At 40.9% G+C, this 18,856-nt stretch overlaps 1 long non-coding RNA gene across 2 annotated transcripts in view; it reads left to right on the plus strand.

Annotated features, from left to right (window-relative positions):
• LOC145660383 (uncharacterized) overlaps positions 1-18,856 on the plus strand; it is a 54,510-nt gene that overhangs the window by 11,621 nt on the left and 24,033 nt on the right. Inside the window, exons 2-3 of one of the 2 annotated variants that reach the window (XR_014126715.1) lie at positions 2,312-2,682; positions 3,098-3,222. This is a non-coding gene — a long non-coding RNA (uncharacterized LOC145660383). The remainder of the gene's footprint in view (positions 1-2,311; positions 2,683-3,097; positions 3,223-18,856) is intronic. The other variant, XR_014126714.1, reaches the window with a different exon arrangement.

Genomic DNA, 18,856 nt, shown 5'->3' on the forward strand with positions numbered 1-18,856 from the left:
CCAATTCTTCCTGTGCAGCCTCAAACACTTGGCATGCCTGCCAAAAAATCATGTTGAGGCATACCTTCAGCATGCATATCTAATCTCTCTTTAGCCTCTGCTTCTCCAGGAGCAGTTGCTTGACCAACAACCCCACTGGCATCTGCCTGAAATACCACTACAGGGGCATGGCCAGCACCATTAAGTTGTCATTTTGTCCTAGCAGCAGGTCCACAAGCCCCTGTAGTGCTTTTCCCTCTGACACCAAACACACCTGTGTTGTGGTGACAGCTGCAGTACAATTGCAATGCCAGGCAGCCACTTGCATCTCTGCAGAGTTTTGGTCCCAGGCACCCTTGCCGTTGTAATGTTGAAGGCGAATGTAAGCCATCTCTGTTGTTGACTCTCTCTTGCTGGGCACCAGCTGGCTTCACTTCTCAGCCTTTCTTCTCCATTCTTCTCTTTGCCATCTTCCCAAGCCAGCAACCTCACTCTTTGCTGACTGGGACTATCTGGGAGAGGGCAGAATAAAGCTCACCACTTACTCTGGGTTGTGTCTTCATTAGCATCTGACTTGGAATTATTTGCTCTACTTTTTCCAGCTCAGTGGCTGCAACGTACTTCTAACACCATTGCATTGTCAACACCAAAGAAGAACCAGAGAATGCCATTTCTGTTAAAGGGACAGCTCTTTATTGTGACACAGAGTTTTTAAAAAGATTTGCACATAGCAAACAAGCAGAAAAGGAAGCAAAAACTAACAGGGAGAACAGGGGAAAGGTACACACACAGAAGGTAACACACCATTCTAAAATGCAATCTAAACTAAAAAAAGAACATAATTCAACAAACCAAGACAATCACACAATTCAACATAAAAAAAAGAATTTAAATTAAACAAGGAGTTCTCCTCTCTGTTCTCACAACTGGCCCAGCCCAAAGTCTGGTGGTGGATGTTACAATGTGTATGTCTATCACATGGTATATTTTATGGTCTACCTTCTTCTAATGATTCTTCTTATGCATTCATGATTTTGCATGTCCGACTGACTTTTATTGTGCTATTTTATGCAAATGTACTTCTCCTACAGCTAGTTCCCTACCAGTATCCTTACAAATCTCCTCACAGTTCACATTTATCTAGCTTAGCTAGGGCATTGTTTCCACTGCACATTAACCCCTGTTAGGTGTTTATTTTGATAGGTAGTGGGGGCAGCTCAGGTTAAATAATGAGGGCCCAACAGTCACTTCCTATCTGCATGTTTAAGTCAGCATTTTCAAAGAGTATATGGTTGGGCTTCAAAGAACCCCTCCACATTGCATCCATACATGGTGGCATTTGAAATGTGTGGTAGTTTTTTGGTAAGTGGCTGTTGTACTGTATACCCCATTGCTGAATGTTTTAGGCAGATGAAAACTGCCATGCTGCTACTTTCAAACACAGAGGGTTGCCTAGCAGCACATCTGGGGTGCATGTCCTGTGGGCAGCAGTGCACATTGGGTTAGCTCTGCTGCTGCAGGGGATAGACGTATGAAACGAGATGGTCAGGGGCCGGATCAGTATTTTGGAGGCCTGGCAGGAAGCGGTCAGGGGATCTAGACAGGCAGGCATGTAGGGATGCACCAGGCAGCAAAGGCACTCCTCTCTTTAGCTTGCACTCTGATAGTGAATTACGCTGACTGACCGTATCACCCCAGGCACTGGTGGTCAGTGCATTAGCAGCAGTGCTCATGCAGGAACCCTGTCCCTCTGACACGGCCTAATGGCATTTTCTCTAAGCTATGTGTGTGGATGTTCACGCTAGCTTTGGCTAAGTGTGTGACTGCTCTGTTAAACACTCTTACATGATATCATGCATTAGCTTACATAGGCTAGTAGGGTACAAGTACAAGTAACTATTGACTCTACATGCACATCCTCAAAGATGCAATACACTTCCTTTCATTTCTTAAATTCTTACTTATGAGGGCTTAAAACATGTCAGTAAGTATAGATGATTCATGCAAGCGGAATGTATACTTTTTTATAACAGCCATTTTCCACTGCTAAACTATGTAATTCCATTGCTAAACTAACTACAACACTATATATATTAACTCGACACATGGTGCAGATGGAATTGATGTAATCATTAAAATCCACCCATTAATTTGCTTTCTGCCCACACACACTAACCCCCTGGCCTGTGCATATTTATATGCATGTGACCCCTCAGTGAGAAACACACTGAATATAGAAAAATTACTACCGAGCTGACATAACCTGATTTGTGGGACGCATCTAACTGAATGTTCACAATTCTGGTATTTTTCTCCTCCCACACCTTCTCAGTAACACAGATACCACCTATTCCTGCTCTGACACAGGCCTGCAGAATGGAGCCAGGTGGAGTAGGTGTGGCCTATCCAGGCTGTGATGGGCCTCTCTGCATGGCTGTGCCTCTGCTGAGTGACAGGCGAGGGAAATGGAGGCCACGCTCTGAGCCGTGACAGTCCTGGCTGCTCCACCTCCTCTCCTCTGTTGTGGACCACTCCCGCCTCCTCTGCGCAATTACATTATCTGTGCTACTCTTACGCTGTCGTGGGTGACACATGACCGACTTATCTTCGTGCTTGTGTGCCTCCAGGGTGCAGGTCATGCCGTGTGTGAGAGAGAGAAAAGGGAGTGGCAGCTTTCAGAAGCACTCAGGCACTCATATAGCTGTGAGCTGTCTATTACAATGTCATAGATGAAAACGGTCTGGGCTAAATATATGTTTTATGTGTAAGATGTGAGATAAGCCCCTTCCAGGTGACAGTAGCCCTCATACTGTTAATGCCTTCATTCAGCCTTCAGTACCATTTTTAATGGCTTAACTATAGATGAGGTTTGAGAGGTATACAGCACAGCTGTTTGTGTCACAACCCTCAGTAACAGTGCCTATTTAGGTTACCATGACAACTAGTAGCCTCCATTTTTTATATGTGGACTTAATTACTTGTCAGAGAAATCCTTATATTCCTCTGTGATGACATTTTGTATCATATATATTTGTGGCAATTGTGTGGCCAGATAGTATTAGGAACGTAACATGATTCTCACTGCCTCACTGCCTTTTCTCCTGTGTTGTCACTTTAGTGCTGGTACCTCATCCATCGTATGGCCAGTCCAGTGAGACACAGGCGAGAGGAGGGGAAGAGAGAAGTTCTTCCATGGTGACCTCTCACATGCTGAGAGCAGAATACTCCTAGCCACACAGGCAGGTGAAATTAGTCTGGTTTTCTGAGGTTAGAAATGATGGGGACCAAAAAAAAAAGAAAAGCAAAGAAAGAAAAAATCATATAACCAAGGTATTATATCCAAAAGCTGTGATACCACCCCATAATGATTGTCATTCAGCTCCGCTGAGGTCACTTTCCTTTTATCAATTGTCCGCAAGTGCTGCTCACACTGTTTGCAATTTGATTGTAATTCTAAATTCAGTCCAGCGAAAAGGGGTCACTTTTAATTACTGCTGCGGAATTGGAACTGGCATTTCAATTTTGATGCGGCACTGCAGGCCGGGCTTGGTGCTGCCGGCTCGGCTTATTACTGCTAAAGTGTTTACCTCACCATGGAGGCACTACCGGCAGCCTGTGGGACTCAGTATGCACGAGGAGTAGACGCAAAGAGGCAGCTGACTCCTGCAGCAAGCAAGCGGGAAAGAAGCGAGGGCCTCCCGACTCTGTAGCCACACCGACGTGGCACAGGAAGATTAAAGTGAATACCTGCCTTTTGATGTATGACACTGTAGCTGTCTTTGCATCCTCTTAAAGATTTCTGTCTGATGCTGTTCGTCTAGAGAAAAAAAAAAAACATTCCCATGTATAAGAACACATAAAAAGTAAACTGGATTGACTCCACTTATATCTTATTTTCTCTGCTCTCATGCAAGGGATTTAATGTTGAGGTCCAGAATTATATGTTAAATGAGACATAGTGTAAAGACTTTGAAATTACAACTTTAAATGTGGATGATCATTATCGGTGTGTCAGAGTCCTTTTATATATATATATATATATATATATATATATATATATATATATATATATATATAGACACACACACACACACACACACACACACACACACACACACACACACACACACACATGCACAGAAAGGTGTGTATACAGTCCAGCCTCCAGGTAGATGGGAATGCACACTAACCCACTAAGTGAGGGAGGGTAATGGAGAGCAATGTTAAGGTGTAATGACAGTGATGAGTAGCAGTGTGATAAAATGGCTCCTCACCTGCATCCCCTAGATCAGTGCACATATTCCTGCTTTACTGACATCATCTGATGTGATCCACCAAATAACTTGGTATAAACCTATGACCATTTCTAAATTTAAGGTGAATGACGGAGGCACAAAAAACTCACACATTCATGTTCTGTTAAGCCACTGCACAAGAGTGTGAACGGCAGTGAGGATAGACAGTTCATCTCTGCATCTGGAAATAGCACTCCACTAGCAGACACAAAACTGTGTAATGGGACTAAATTGCTATTTAATGTGGCTGCCATGTTAGATAGCTGCTCACACAACAGTAGTCTGTCCCTTCAAGTTCCCCAGCTCTCTTTGGTATCATGTCAGCGCTTGACCTTGGATCAGACAGCAGAGTCAGAGTAAGATTATTCTATTTTTATGCTCTCCTTTTTCTCTCTTTCTCCGTCTCTCTCTCTCATTCACTTTTTGTCTCTATTTTTTCTCACCTGGCGTATAAAACCATTTCCAATGTAATCTGCAGTTACTGTCTGATCCATTACATGCCAAATGTCCTTTGGTCATTGTTGTTGTATTATTATTTTTCCAACAAATAAGTAGCTTACTGGCAAGACCATCTGAACTTTCACAAATACTGTGACCAAACCTATCATTTTTCTGAGGGAAGAGTTTGACACTTTAGTTTCACAATGCTATTGTCATGTGAATAACTATAGAACTCTTAATGTTCATAGTGAAACTTGATGTATCCATGTGTGATGCTTGAAGTGTTGGCGACATGACAGAGCACAGCTCCTTTCTGAATATTTGCACTGGGGCCTCAGATTCCTTCACTGATGGCCGGGGAGGCACCAAAGGGAGCCAACCGTCTGAGATTGAGCCGGCTGAACCCTGCAAGCTCCCGCAAACAATCACAACCAACAGACCAGTCTGCTCAGCTGTGTGAGATTACCATATCCATATCCAGTTCTCCTGACACTGCAGTAGCCCAGAGCTCTGTCATGCTACAGAACTGCAATAGCCTAGAGCTCTGTACAGTCTCTATTCGGCTCTCGAAGCGCAAAGGCAATTATGGCGTCAGGTGTGCATGACTGTGTTGGGATCCAAACTGTTGCAGAAGGCAGGCTAGGCTCAACCTTGCTATGAACAAATACATAAGAGATGTGACTTGGCTCCTGAATCAGTTATACATTACAACACGAGTGCATTAGAAATGAGTGAGACTTCAATTATTAAAGGGCCAGGGAGAAGAAAAACATGTTTAACTAACTATGATGTTAAAGAACAGAGCATTTGGTTTTGGCATAATCCTAGTTTTATTTACTTATTGATAGGAAGAGGGGTCATCAAAGACTCAGCAGTCTCTCATATGTTAGTTGGTTAGACCATATCAAGCTTGAGGAAGACACTGCTTAAAAGAATGTAAAGAAAATGATTTCATTCTGAATATGTGAGTGAGGGCAGATGATTCAAAATATGGTAACAGGGCTTTAACCAGGGTAACTGTCACGTGTTTGTTAAACTTTTATTTTTTTCTGGTTGGTGTTTCTGGTCATTTTCTGGTTGTTAGCTGTCACTTGCTAAGTGTGAGTGAGCCTATTTGCTTGTGACTGAAGAGCTTAGCTTTGCAGACTGCTTTGCGGCTGTCCATGCCCTGGTTGGCATGTTGCTGAAACCCCCGGGCCTATGTTCACTTGGACAAACTGAAATTCCATGTCTTTTTGTATTTGATGGGAAACATAATCCCAGTCCATAGTAAGGTTTGTCAATCTCTGTCAATAAATTACTAATTAATCACCATGGTTGTAATATCCCAACCACACATGAGCTGTTCAAAATGCAGCATGCCATCTTATTTTCTTGGAAGAATGACTAATTCTTAAATAACAGTTGTCATAAAGGTGCACAGTATCTGGTGCACATTGTGCACCAACTTTCTTAATACAAGTTTTATTAAGGAAGCCTCTCTTATAGTTGTTGCAGCTGTAGAGTAGTGTATGAGCTTTTCTGCCCAACACAATACTGGAGTTCACTACTATAGCTACTGCTAGCACAGATTCACAGTAATGGGGAGAACATTCTACTCCCCAGAACCTGGCAATGAATAAACAGAAAGGGGGAAGGGGAAGGGGGAGAGATGGATGGATACATGGAAGCAGAGGTTAGCACCAGAAGCCCAAAGCTTGTGCGTTTCTGAGGATGGCTCAGGCAGTCACCATGGCAACCCCATAAAGACCAGTTCTAGATGCAATTAGAAGCGCTTTGGGTCTGTGGTTTAATGGTCGAGGTTGAAAAATAATAAGAACAGCACTAAAGAAGACATGTAAAGGAAAACTAAAGGAGGGACAGAAAAAGCACCTGTGCTAGCCTGTGCATTTGAAAACTGCATTGAAACAGGGCACCAGACAATTACATGAGCTGAGGATAAGGTGATGAGAATGGATTGGTGGAGAGGTCTCTGGGGGTCTAATTCAAACCGGCATAGCAATACAAACAGTCCACGTAAGCGATTCTTGGCGTCCCACCACAGTGCACAGACCAGCTGCAGAGATCCATATTGGAAAGAAGGCCCATTTGAATTGGGCCAATGCCGAGGGATGAAGGCTAAGCCAAGGAGCAATTAGAACTGCAATTAGAGTGAGCAAGGGGAAGGCTGGTTAATATGGCAGTAGGGCTCTCACTTCATAGCCATTTCAGAGGGAAGAAGGGGAAAGAGGGCTGGCACACAGCCAGTAGAGGAGTTAGTGGCCTACATCATGAATGCTTCAGCATTGTAGTTGGAGAAGGAACAGCAGCTAGAGTTCTTTTAAAAAAAAGAGGGATAAACATGATTTGAATGTGATTGCAGTCCATTAATGTTCTTTCTTCATCAGTTTCTCCTGCCCATGGTACATTTCTGCTGCATGGATAGTTTTTGGTACCATATATCTCTGACACAGTCCCATCTCCTAAATTCACACCTCTCTCACATGCTTGCTGTTCAGAATGGTACAAAGTCCAGAAATCCCTTAGATTAGTGTTTACCCCAATGCTCTTTGTGTTCCTGACACCTTAACCCAGAGAGACTCTTATCTTAAGAAATTCTGGGCTGATTCTAGCTCTCATTTTATTCTTAATTTGATTTCTGAATTATTAGATTATTCTGATTAATTCTTGTAGTCAGATTCGTCCTCTTCCTACAGCAGTTAAAATTGTCCATTGACAAGTCATCATATTCATTGCTTTCTGTGCAGCAGGTGATGATAAATGTTTTTTTATTTTGTTGGAAATGTAGTAGAGTCTCTTGAATATGCTTGACAGTATTTTCTTCTGCACTATGTCTGCAAAGCTGCTGGCACCACCGTAGTGAGTAATGACGCCACAACAACCTCACAGCTAGACAGCGTTTGGACCTCTAGCAGGGTCTGTCACACAGCAACTTATTAAATCCTAGTCAGGGCTTCACTAACACATCATTAGCTTTGAAAGATATCGCATGGAATGGGAGCCGTAGCCTGTAGGTGCAGAGATCAAAAGTGTGTAATGTGTCTTGTCACCATAGTCCGCTCTCCTGCTCTGTGACCTGTAGTGATCCATGCCTGAGGAACTGCCCCCTTTTGCCCAGCATGGAGCACAAGTTGTGGATTTGGTTTGGACTGTCTATGGAACAAATGCACCTTGAGAATGAGAGCCATTTTTGTAGGAGCAGAGCCTCTCACTCACTCAGAGTATTTGTGTTTAAATCAAATTTGACACATTTACTATTTTCTACCATCAGATCTATGGTTTCCCTCACATGACTGACATTATGCAGATTATGCATCTGAATACTAAAAGTAAGCTCACTTGTTGGATTACTTGTGTGTGATCCGAACATAATCACTAGGACTAAGAGTGTAGATTCTGATAACAGAAAATCTATTTTCACAATTTACAGATAGATTCACAGATTAGAAGCACAGATGATGATCATTTTCCACCACCACACTCCTTATTTCCCCTCTTTGTTGCTTTAGCCTTTGTGTTGGGTATGGGTCAGTGCTCCCATTTTAGGTGTTTGTGGTGGATATTGGTAGGCTCCTTAAAAATATTTTTTTCTTCTCTTAAATGACACCTTTGAACAGCCATATTCCTAAGTATTACTACATTATGGTCCACAAACCTCATTTGCCTGAAATTATACCACAGGTTCTGAGCAAACTATGGTCAGTATATGTTTTATTTGGGGTACTGTAGACCAGACACCTGTGATCATCTGGTGATTATCTAAAACTGGTAGGCTAGACTGCTATATAGTAAAGCTGCTTGCTTTTCAAGTATTCCAAATTCTGTCAAGTAAAAAGGCCAAATGCCCCAGTTGAAGAATGAAGGCCACATATTACGTTCTTTGTTATTCAGAGTTAAATGTTCTTTAACGGGAACATAATATAACTCATTTCATCGGTGTCCTCTTTTTCAACAGATGATTCTTATCTGTTTGTTTATAGTCTGGATCATATTCAGTGTTTGTTAATGTTTATTTTTGCTTACGTTTGTTTCTTTTGCTTCTTTGTCCATGCAGTACCCCCCCCCCCCCAAAAAAAAAAAAAAAAAAAAAAAACAATAAAAGGTGTCATTTTCATGAAATATGACATTGGTCCAAAACAGATGGTAAGATAAAAAAATTGTAAGAGCATGAATAAGTGAAAGAGACACTAATTTTTATTCTGCATTTTATAATTGTCTCATCCATTCATTGTTCTTCAGGTGGCCAGATCTGACCAAAACACCATAGATGTTTGAAAATTTGAACAAATTACCTAAAGTCAATAAAACCAGATATTAATAAAATGTGCATAATTGAAATTTGGAGGCTGCTCTAGATTAAGTTTAATTTTTTTTTAAAATGTTTGCATCCTTGCTCCATCCTTAGCTTTGTTTAACTCACTGTTTACTGCTTGATATATCGAAAACTTCCTGTTATTTCTGTTTTTAGGTTTGATAGGTGAGTGTTATAATGACAGTGTTAGTCCTGACTTTAATGACGAGTGGCTCCTTACTGGAACAAATTGATCATTATAGGTGCATATATGTGTCTGTCTGTGTGTGTGTGTGTGTGTGTGTGTGTGTGTGTGTGTGTGTGTGTGTGTGTGTTTGTGTGTGTGTATTTGTTTTTGTGAGTGTTAGGGTTAGCCTGTTAATTACTAATGCTGTATCAAGGCATCAGAACTCTGAGCCAAATTAATTCCTTATTGACATGCTACTCTTCAGAATATCTTATTATCTTCATAGAAGCCTACTATGGTACCTACTATCTATACGCCTACTATCATTCTGCTGTTTACCTGAACCATTTTTTATGGCACACTTCTGTTTTGCATTCCAGCACTTGTTTCATCTTTAGAGAGTTAGACACACAACAAAAATGTAGATTTGGTGTAACTTTTACAGGAACGTAAAAGAACAGAACATTGGTGGAAATTACTCTGAATTCTTACAGCTACTATGCTGAATAGCAAGCTTTATAGCATGCTTCTGTTCTGCTCCAGACACTGGCCTGCACAGACTCTGGATACACAGAGTCACAAATATACCATACTACAACTGTCATAAATCATAACATTATGGCACTGCCTTCCATACAACACGATCATACTTACAGTGCTGTCTTGTCATAAATCAAAATGACCCAAAATCATCTAACATAGTAATCAGAGATGTCCATTTAAACATGCTAAATGATTTATAATGGAAAACCTGTTTAATTCATGAAGTAGTCCTTAACTCAATACATGTGGAATCTTTCCAAAGCTTGCATAAAATCAAAAGACTCCAGCATCTGGTAATAAATCCTGAATGGTAGGAACTTTGTGTCCTATACTGTGTTCACTGTTTGATGTTGCATAAGGAGAAAAAAAGCCTTCTCATTGTGCTCAAGTTAATTGCCTGTATCTGGTGTTCTCTTTTTTTTTCATTAAATGAAATGAGCACACTGGACCTCTCTCTTTCAGTGTGTGTGTTTGTGTGTGGCTTAGACACATCTTATTGAAAAGCCATTAGGCATCGAATCTCATTAGTGTGTGTATGGTTTATTTAGCAGAGCAGAACAACATACTCTTTTCTCTGTTACCTTTTAAACCTTAATTGCTACACAAATACATATATAAACACAACTGCAGCTCTTCAGAAGTGATTTCGCATTTCACGTTTATTTTTAAATCAGTAGATTTCTTTTATTAGCAGCTGTTCACTCTAAGTAAATTTATAGGGCACATGCATCTACTAAAAAGATGGTGTAGTGTCAATTTAAAAAGGGACCATTAGCCTTGGCTACTTATTGAAAATGATTACATAATCATTGATTATGTAGTCGACTTGCAAAGGACATGAAAAGCCTATTGGGTTCAGTATAGTAATCTTTCTTGCTGTATATAATATATAATATTATATACATCTGAGAGTCTGACTCTTTATCTGATGCTCCAATAACTTGGATTTGTCATGTATATTATGACTATGTGTAGAAATGTTCAGTTTTTGTGAGCTATCAGTATAGGAAATACTTGTATCTGAGAAAACCACAATGAGTGCTTTACTCATTTCAACCATCATTTTCCATCTCAACAGTCCTCCTGCTATGTATGAGTGCTCTTGCATAGGATTTTGAATCTGGCCATCTGAATTAACTCAGAATCTGTAAGTAAGTGAACTCAGCTTTCAATTGAGGCTGTTGTGAATAGAATGTTCAGTGACAGTGATGGTCACATTTCATGAAATCTGTAAACAAAGGGAAGCAGTGGAGACATAGCTCCATATATCTGAATCATCTGAACTATTGTCTTTTTAATTCTGTGAATGAGGCATATATTGTGTTTCAAGTTTCAACCTGTCATAATAATCATTTGACAGGTTGGAATAGAGAGCATTGGGGTGATATCGTTGTTACCTATGTTGAACATTCTAATTTACTTGAAATACATGAAACATCAAGCAGTTATTAAAGAACTATTAGTCTAGGTCCCCATGATTTTTGCATTAACACTCACGGTTGTCTTTTCAAACCCCCGCAAGCCAAAATCATCACTGAAGTCAAATAAGTCACTCCAGGTACACCTAAGATGACCAGGCATGGATACCAGTGCCACTTTTTAACTATGTACCCTTAAAAATGAACTCTGCTGTATAACCTTTAAACTTAGCTGTGCCAAAGTGAAGCATTTCAATGTAGATAGTCAGGGGACAGTCTAAGTGAAATGTAACAGTGCATCCTCAGTGTGTTGGCATTTGTGGACTTGACCACAAATTGCCAAGATATGCACACAAATTATAATTTCACTTTATTGCTGTGTGGCAAGTAGGTATCATTTGTTGTGTCAGAGCAAAGTGGGGTGGGAATTTAGATAAATGTAATCAGGCTGGCTGCTGGCAGTGCTGTCCTGGTAATACCCAGGCAGAAGCATACATTATCTAGTTGTGTGTGGAAAAAGCACTTGGCTCTTTAATCTCCATGTCATTACTGCTGGGTCTGTGGTGAGCTGTGCACAAGATGAGAACGCAAGTGGAGAGTTAGTGTTTCACCCACAGCAAAACAGGAGCCACAGGAGCTTCCAGTTCACCTTCACCTGTCAGACACTCCTCCCCCCAACCATACACACACACACACACACACACACACACACACACACACACTTGAGAAAAGAAACACTTATTCATGTGATTATGCACAGTGAATCTGACTGCATGAGGTGGTTAGCCAGGTTATGTCTGACAGAGGAGGTGGTGGGATGAGAGTGTCAGGGATTTGAAAGGCAGATCTGTCACGGCCATCACACGAACCAGCCCCATTATGAAAACAAGGAAGATGGCACATGGAAACTGATGTGGCTTATTTTAGGCAGACAGAGAATAAGAAAAAGAAGGTAAAAAGAGGAAAAACAGAAAAGGAGAAAGAGGGAGAGAGAGGGGGAGTGGGGTGGGTTGTTCTGGAAGAGACATGAAGGGTTGTTTTTCTCAGTAGTGCTAACAGACTGCTTTCTGTCTGTGTACTTTATGCGTGCAGTGTTTTATTAGACTGCATTTCAGATATCTAATCCTTCTCTCTGTGTCTGTTTGCATGTGTGTGCGTGCAAGCATGCACATGTGCTTGCTTTTTGTATGCTTGTGTGCTTTTTGTATTGTGCATTTTGGGTGGATGTGTCTTAAGATGCCAGACAGATGTGTATGGTATGATGCATGCATCCTCCTCTTTGTTATCTTGTGTGTGAGTGTACCAGAGGTTGTGTGCTAGCACACAGTCTCCGTGCCTCTGTAGTCCAATTAAAGTGGAGGCATCAGTGAGTTTGGCTGGGGGAGTGAGAGTGAGAGGGAGAAGTGTAGCATCCTCTTTTAGCCTAGCTTTATTACTGTAAAGTCCTGGCTGCCCCAAGAGGCCATCTCATTCAGCCCCTCAACACCCACGCACTCTCTCTCTCTCTCTCTCTCACACACACACACACACACACACACACACACACACACACACACACACACACACACACACACTCACTAGAATGACTGTGAGTTGCTGCATGTATAGCAATTCACACTGCAATGCTGTGAATGTTTTGTGTTCTAGTCATGACATTTCAGGCTTGCCTGCAGTGGCTGGGCACTGATGACAGTTTCATAATGTGTGAATTGATTCAGCAAAGGTAACAAAGAACAAACAAAAATGTTTGTGTATATGTTTTAAACCTTAATAAATCAGATTATCTTTTTTTCTCTAAGAATGTGTTTTACTCTGTCAGTTTTATAAGGTTGCACTACTTATGGAGTAGCCAGACTTCCCAGTAACACCATATTTAAATCAGACATTGTATTAAAAGAACCGTTTTGCAGAAGAGAAACAGGAGGAAATAAGACTAAGGCAAAGAACAGTAAGTCAAGGAATATCAATAAGGCTTAGGAAAAGGGTAATGAGAAAAGACAATGAGCTTTGTTATTATTTAGTGTATGTTCTTTAAAAAAAATTATATAAAAACAATTGGGACAGTTTTACTTTAATGCAGAAATTCAGATGGCCAATTCAGTTGGAAAACTGTCCTATCAGATCAGATTCTGTTTCAAGTCAGCCAGATGCATCTGCATCCAGTCCACATGTGTTTATCTACGCTGAGTATTTTCTCCAGGGACTACTTTCCTGCATTCTCCATGTGCAGTAAGCTTATCCTAGTAAGCCCAAGCTCAGAGTGATGTGCACAGATGTGTCTCGCCTTTCACAGCAGGATGAGCCAACTCTCATTCCCTCTCTAACCAGTGTTCCTGTGGATCTTGAGTCCATCCCTCCATTCCAAAGACCTGGTCAGACTGTGACAGGTGACCATCTCCATGGCTCCCCTTCAAATGGCTGTCAGAAAATGGCAACTTTTTTTTAGTAATTTTTAATAGTATATCCCTTTTGCTTAAAGGGCTTCACAGAAGTCTGTGAATGATTCTTAAAGGCATTAGGACCTGACGTTCATGACCAACCTAACTAATAACAGTCAAACATCAGAGCATGCACGCTGGGATATGATGCTGTATTTGATGAGCTGTTTGTGCAGCCAACATTACGATGAGCATCCATGCATAAAACTGAGGCATGGTAGTTATTGCCTTAATTCCCTTGACTAGCAAACTTATGGTCCAGGGGGTCAAGAGTGAAACATTTACTAACATGTACATACATATACGAACAGCCACACCACTGATAAGTCCATAATTTACATATCTCTGGCCATTTGTGACTAATTGCTCTTATCTCATTAAAAAACATTGGATTTACCACATTTCTCTCAAAAAAGCCCTGGCCTAAGGTAATTGGTGAAATATGTCAAGCAAAGACAATTAGTAGCACTCCTCTGAGAGAGAAAGAAAGAGAGAAAGAAGGAGGTGGTAAAGCAAAAAAACAGAAGGAGAGAGCCTGAGGAAGCAGAGTAGAAAAGAGAAAAGGGTGAGATGAACAAAGTGGAGGGTAGCGTATACAGTGTGTAGACTGAGGAAGACAATCCCTACAGCCCAGGAATGGGTCACAGGGAGCAGGCCTTTTTAAACCCACTCTCTTGCGGCTCATCCGTCCCATGTCTCAGAGAAGAAATTGAATTCCCTGCCATTCTTTCTCCTTCCTGGTGCATGTCTGCACAAAAATGATGATTTCAGACTATTTTTAAAAGCTTCTGTGTGTCAATAGTGTGCTGACAGTAGTGCTCCTTCATGCGTGCAGTGTTGTGAATGAAGGTATGCTTCTCATGGGAACGTCTTTGAAGCTATGCAGTAAAGTGAGCTGGAAGCAGCTTTCATTCAAGCTTTAGGAAGGAATTGATTTTCACCACCATAGCTTGGCCCAGTGCTTGACCCTTGTTCAGTGACAGTCCCGCTGAGTCCAACTACCCTGTGCTGTATAATAAACCTCAGCATTCAGTAAAATTATCTCATCCCATAGATATCATCTGCATAATATGAGCTTCTTTTGGGAAGAAGATGGAGAGGGCTGCTACTAAGGACATAGGGTAAAACTATTATATTTTATATATGAAAAAAAAAAAAAAACAACACAAAATAACAACAATGCCAAGACTGTAAAATGAGGTGGCATCCTACCATCAGCATGTAAGGAATAGGGTGTTTACCAAAGTTTTAAAAGATAATGGCTACCAGTGAATCACTGTTGGAGGTAGTCAATGCTGCATCTGCTTGTTTTTTTTTTCAACATAGAAACAAGGGTTTCTAAGGTGGGGAAGTACTGAGATACCTATTGCACATGAATCCACACTGGTGGAAGTGTGGAATGGATTAGCACGTCAGGGCTGTTAATTCCCTGAAGGCAGAATCAAACTACAGTGCAGTGGGAGGGATTGAGGATAACAGGCACTTTGCCCAGTCAGGGAACAGTGTTGTTTGCAGACCTATAGCTCCAACCTGCTCCCTTCCCTAACAACAACACAGGCACCATGCTGTGTCTGCACTGGATATGTCAGATATTCTCGGATGAGTAGTTTTGAATGAGTCATTCATTTCATATGACTATTGGAGCACAGACCTAGATTGGTGCCATAATAAAAATAATGTGTCTAAGTCTTTCAAGAGCCATAAGTGAGAAACAATACAAGAGTGAATCACGTATTATTCAGGATATGTCACACAGACTTAATTTGATGTAATTAGTGAGTGGTTTATTGCGAGATCTAGTCTGAGGCTTGGACTGTGGTGTTGTGCATTAGCACAGTGATGTATGTGTATATGTGTGTGCATGAGGAAAAAAAGAAGCTCATATTATGTGAGGCTATAAGCACTGAACCAGTGTGCGAGCTGCACTGTCCAGCATAGCCCAGCTAAATCAGAGCATAACTTGGGGTAGTGTAACAGAGCACCACATTCTTGTTAAGACATGATTGCTCCTGATGGCTTGCGGTGTACTGGGAGACCCACGGCCTGTTTCCCCAGTCAGATTGTCTTTATATTTTCAGCCTGCAGCCATTCCCTTCCACCCTGTCTGTGCCTCAGCCCTCCGCTAGTCCCGCTACCTTTTCATCATATATTTTTCAGTGCCCCTCCTTCCCCATGGACTCGATCTTTTCGTAATGCTCATCTTTCTCTCTCCTTTGTGCTCTGTGTTTCTCACTCACTTTGTCTTCACTTGTCTTTGTTGTCCCTTGTTCTTTCATTCTTTTCTCCTCCTCTGCTGCCTTCATTCTTTCTATCCCTTTGTCTTAATTTCCTAGATTTTTTTTTTAAGTGGACTATCGCCAGTGTTTGAGATTCACCAAGGGCCCTCATTTATCTCCGAGACAGGCATGCCGGGTAATTGAACGGCATGTGGCCAGCAGGAGTCAAGTGTTCGTGGATTTATGAGCTCTGCACGGTGGCCAGACGCCAACACGTGCCAGGTCTCAACATGCTTTCAGTTTCTGTATCTCTCTTTCTCTCTCTCTAGCTCTCTCTTTTTTTCTCTGTCTTTCCCCCTTTTCAATCTCTCTTTCTGTTTTGCATTAATGGTAAATTCATTCAGAGGTGATGTACCTTAATACATTTTCCAATAATTTTTGGATGTTGATATCTTTGAAAATAATCATAAATAAAGGTGTTGACCTTGCTGGACTGGTTTTCTTGTGTTATTCAAAACTTGCAGTGAATTCATGGGAACATAGGATTAACTGGTTGATTTTGTTCTATTATTTAAAAAAAAAACAAAAAAAACAATGCCTTTAATTAACATATGTTTAATTAAAAAAACACTAGATGCATTCAGACATTTTCAGACATTTTAGCCATGTTACTATATATATATATAGCCAGTAGATGTATTCACATTGTTTTTCTACTTTATTTGACTTTTTTGCTTTTTCAGTGTAGAGAGGTTTGTCATAAATTGTTCTCATATTTCTTTTCACAAGTAATCCCTGATTATTTGCAAATTGACCATATTTTTTTTGTGTGCTTTTTCTATTGTTTTAGCTTCTGCTGTGTTACAGCACTGATATTGTGGTCTATTATGTCTTAACAGTAGCTGTTGTTTAGAAACTGTGCCTGACTGGAAAATCTTTACTACCCTTTGTTTGTAGAACGGAACAGGCTTACTGTAGATAGCAAATATGATATTGGTGAGTTATATCAACAGAGAAAGGTTCTAGCAGCTATTTCTCATATCTTTTTGTATCACTGGCAATCAACACGGTTTCAGTTCAGTACTTAAATATTTTTAAAGATTTTTAACACATAGTGACATAATATATCAAAATGTGACTGGCTGGGTGTATCATCACTGATCATTGAAAAAATGGTTATACTACTGTGCTGGTGTACACATTGGATGACTGTTCTAAAACTGCAATTACATCACCTATTGTTCAACGTGCATGTCAAAATGTACCTCCTGCTATTCTGAGCTCTTGTTCCACCTAGAAAAAAAAAAAAAAAAAAAAAAAAAAAAAAAAAAAAAAATTATCAGAAGCTCTTATCCAGACAACTAACATGCACTACTTGGGAATTAAACACATGATGCTAGTAACACCTTGGTGTTACTAGCACCATGCACTAGCAAGTCTACTACATGAGCTGTAGGAGTAATATACCACCTTCCCATAATCCCCTGCAGTCTTCATTGCTATCTGTCCTTCTGTCTCTCCCTCTTAAACAATGTGGGCTTTCAGGCTGCTCTACAGTGACAGAATGAATGCACAGAGAAGACAGTTTAGAAATGTGTGTGTCTATGTGTCTGTGTGCATATGTGTGTGTGTGTGTGTGTGTGTGTGTGTGTGTGTGTGTGTGTGTGTGTGTGTGTGTGTGTGTCTGTGTGTCTGTGTGTGTGCGTGTAGGGTGTTAGACATGCTGTTGTTATCTTCCAAATATCTCTTCTCACCAGGAGAAGACAAGAGGAAGACAAAAGACAGACAGTGCGGGGGGCAGTCTTGGGGAAGAGAAACGCTGGCAGTACACCATCACTCATGTCAGGAGTTTACTAAAAATTCGTATTCTAATTTGAAGGTGACTTTATTTAACTCTCAAAGTTTTCTCAGCCTTATTATGGAAGACATTTGTACTTCTTTAATATCAAACGGTCTTCCCCTCAGCTCAGCTACATATGCTCAAATCTGAAAAAAAAAAGAAATGAAAAAAGGGACCTTGCAGGAATGAAAGGAAGGATTTTGTAGGAATGAAGTCTGGATAAACTGACATCCTGCCCTTTAGAGTGAGTGTGACACGCAGCTTTACTCTGATAGAGAGTGGCTGAAAGCATCTTCCAATGTAGCTGAAGAGAGAGATAGTGGTGGGGACAGCATAGAGACCAGCTGTGCATGTCTCTATGTAAAGTAAAAAAGAACAGAAATAAGAATTCAATATTGCACTTCTGACTTCTGATTGGAGAAGTGTTCATTTAATCATGATGTAGTTATGTAGCCCATTAGTGAATGAGCAGAGCTGTTTTTTAGGCATAGTTGCAGAGTTACAAATAGTACAGTTATTAGTCATCTATAAAGTTGAACAGTCTTTACTACCATTACTTGCAGGCTGATACCTTCACTATTACTACACGCAAACACACAAACACTCTTGATGCCACGGAGGCCAATTAAACTCATCAGTGGCCTTGCAGTTTCCACAGCATTCACAGCTTCTGCTTTTGTACCAGAAAAAAATGGTATGTACACACTCACCTCTCAGTAACTATATATGTTCATCCATATATCCAGATAGAATATATCGCTGATTACACCAGCCTTCTCCTGTGTTCATTCCTGGTGCTTATAGATTTGTGGGGCAGGCAAGATGAGGTCTGTTTTGGGAACTGCTGGCCTGCTGCAAATCAAGGCAAGTGTAGTACTGAAGCCAGCACATTACCCTGCTGTGACAAGCTGGAAGACAACAGGGAGAGGCCACTCAGTGTTCCTGCTTGCTAAATTCCTGTACTGTAGCATTAGGGGATCTGTTGTACATTAGGAAATGTGGTGCTGTGCTGATAGCTACCTTGCTGTTATCTCCCGCTTCCTGACAAAGATCTGAGAAATGTATCAGCTGGGAATGTGTACGCGTTTTTGGGTGTAGGTAGGCAGGGCTCTATAGATTTCTGCTTGTAGTTGAGGTAAGCAAGGTTTATGCATTTGCTTTCTGTGGGTGTGTGTAAGAGATGGGGAGAGAGTGTAAGCACGTGCATT

The sequence above is a fragment of the Electrophorus electricus genome, chromosome 2, assembly GCF_041902795.1.
Source record: "Electrophorus electricus isolate QZ-2024a chromosome 2, ASM4190279v1, whole genome shotgun sequence".
NCBI classification, from domain to species: domain Eukaryota; kingdom Metazoa; phylum Chordata; class Actinopteri; order Gymnotiformes; family Gymnotidae; genus Electrophorus; species Electrophorus electricus.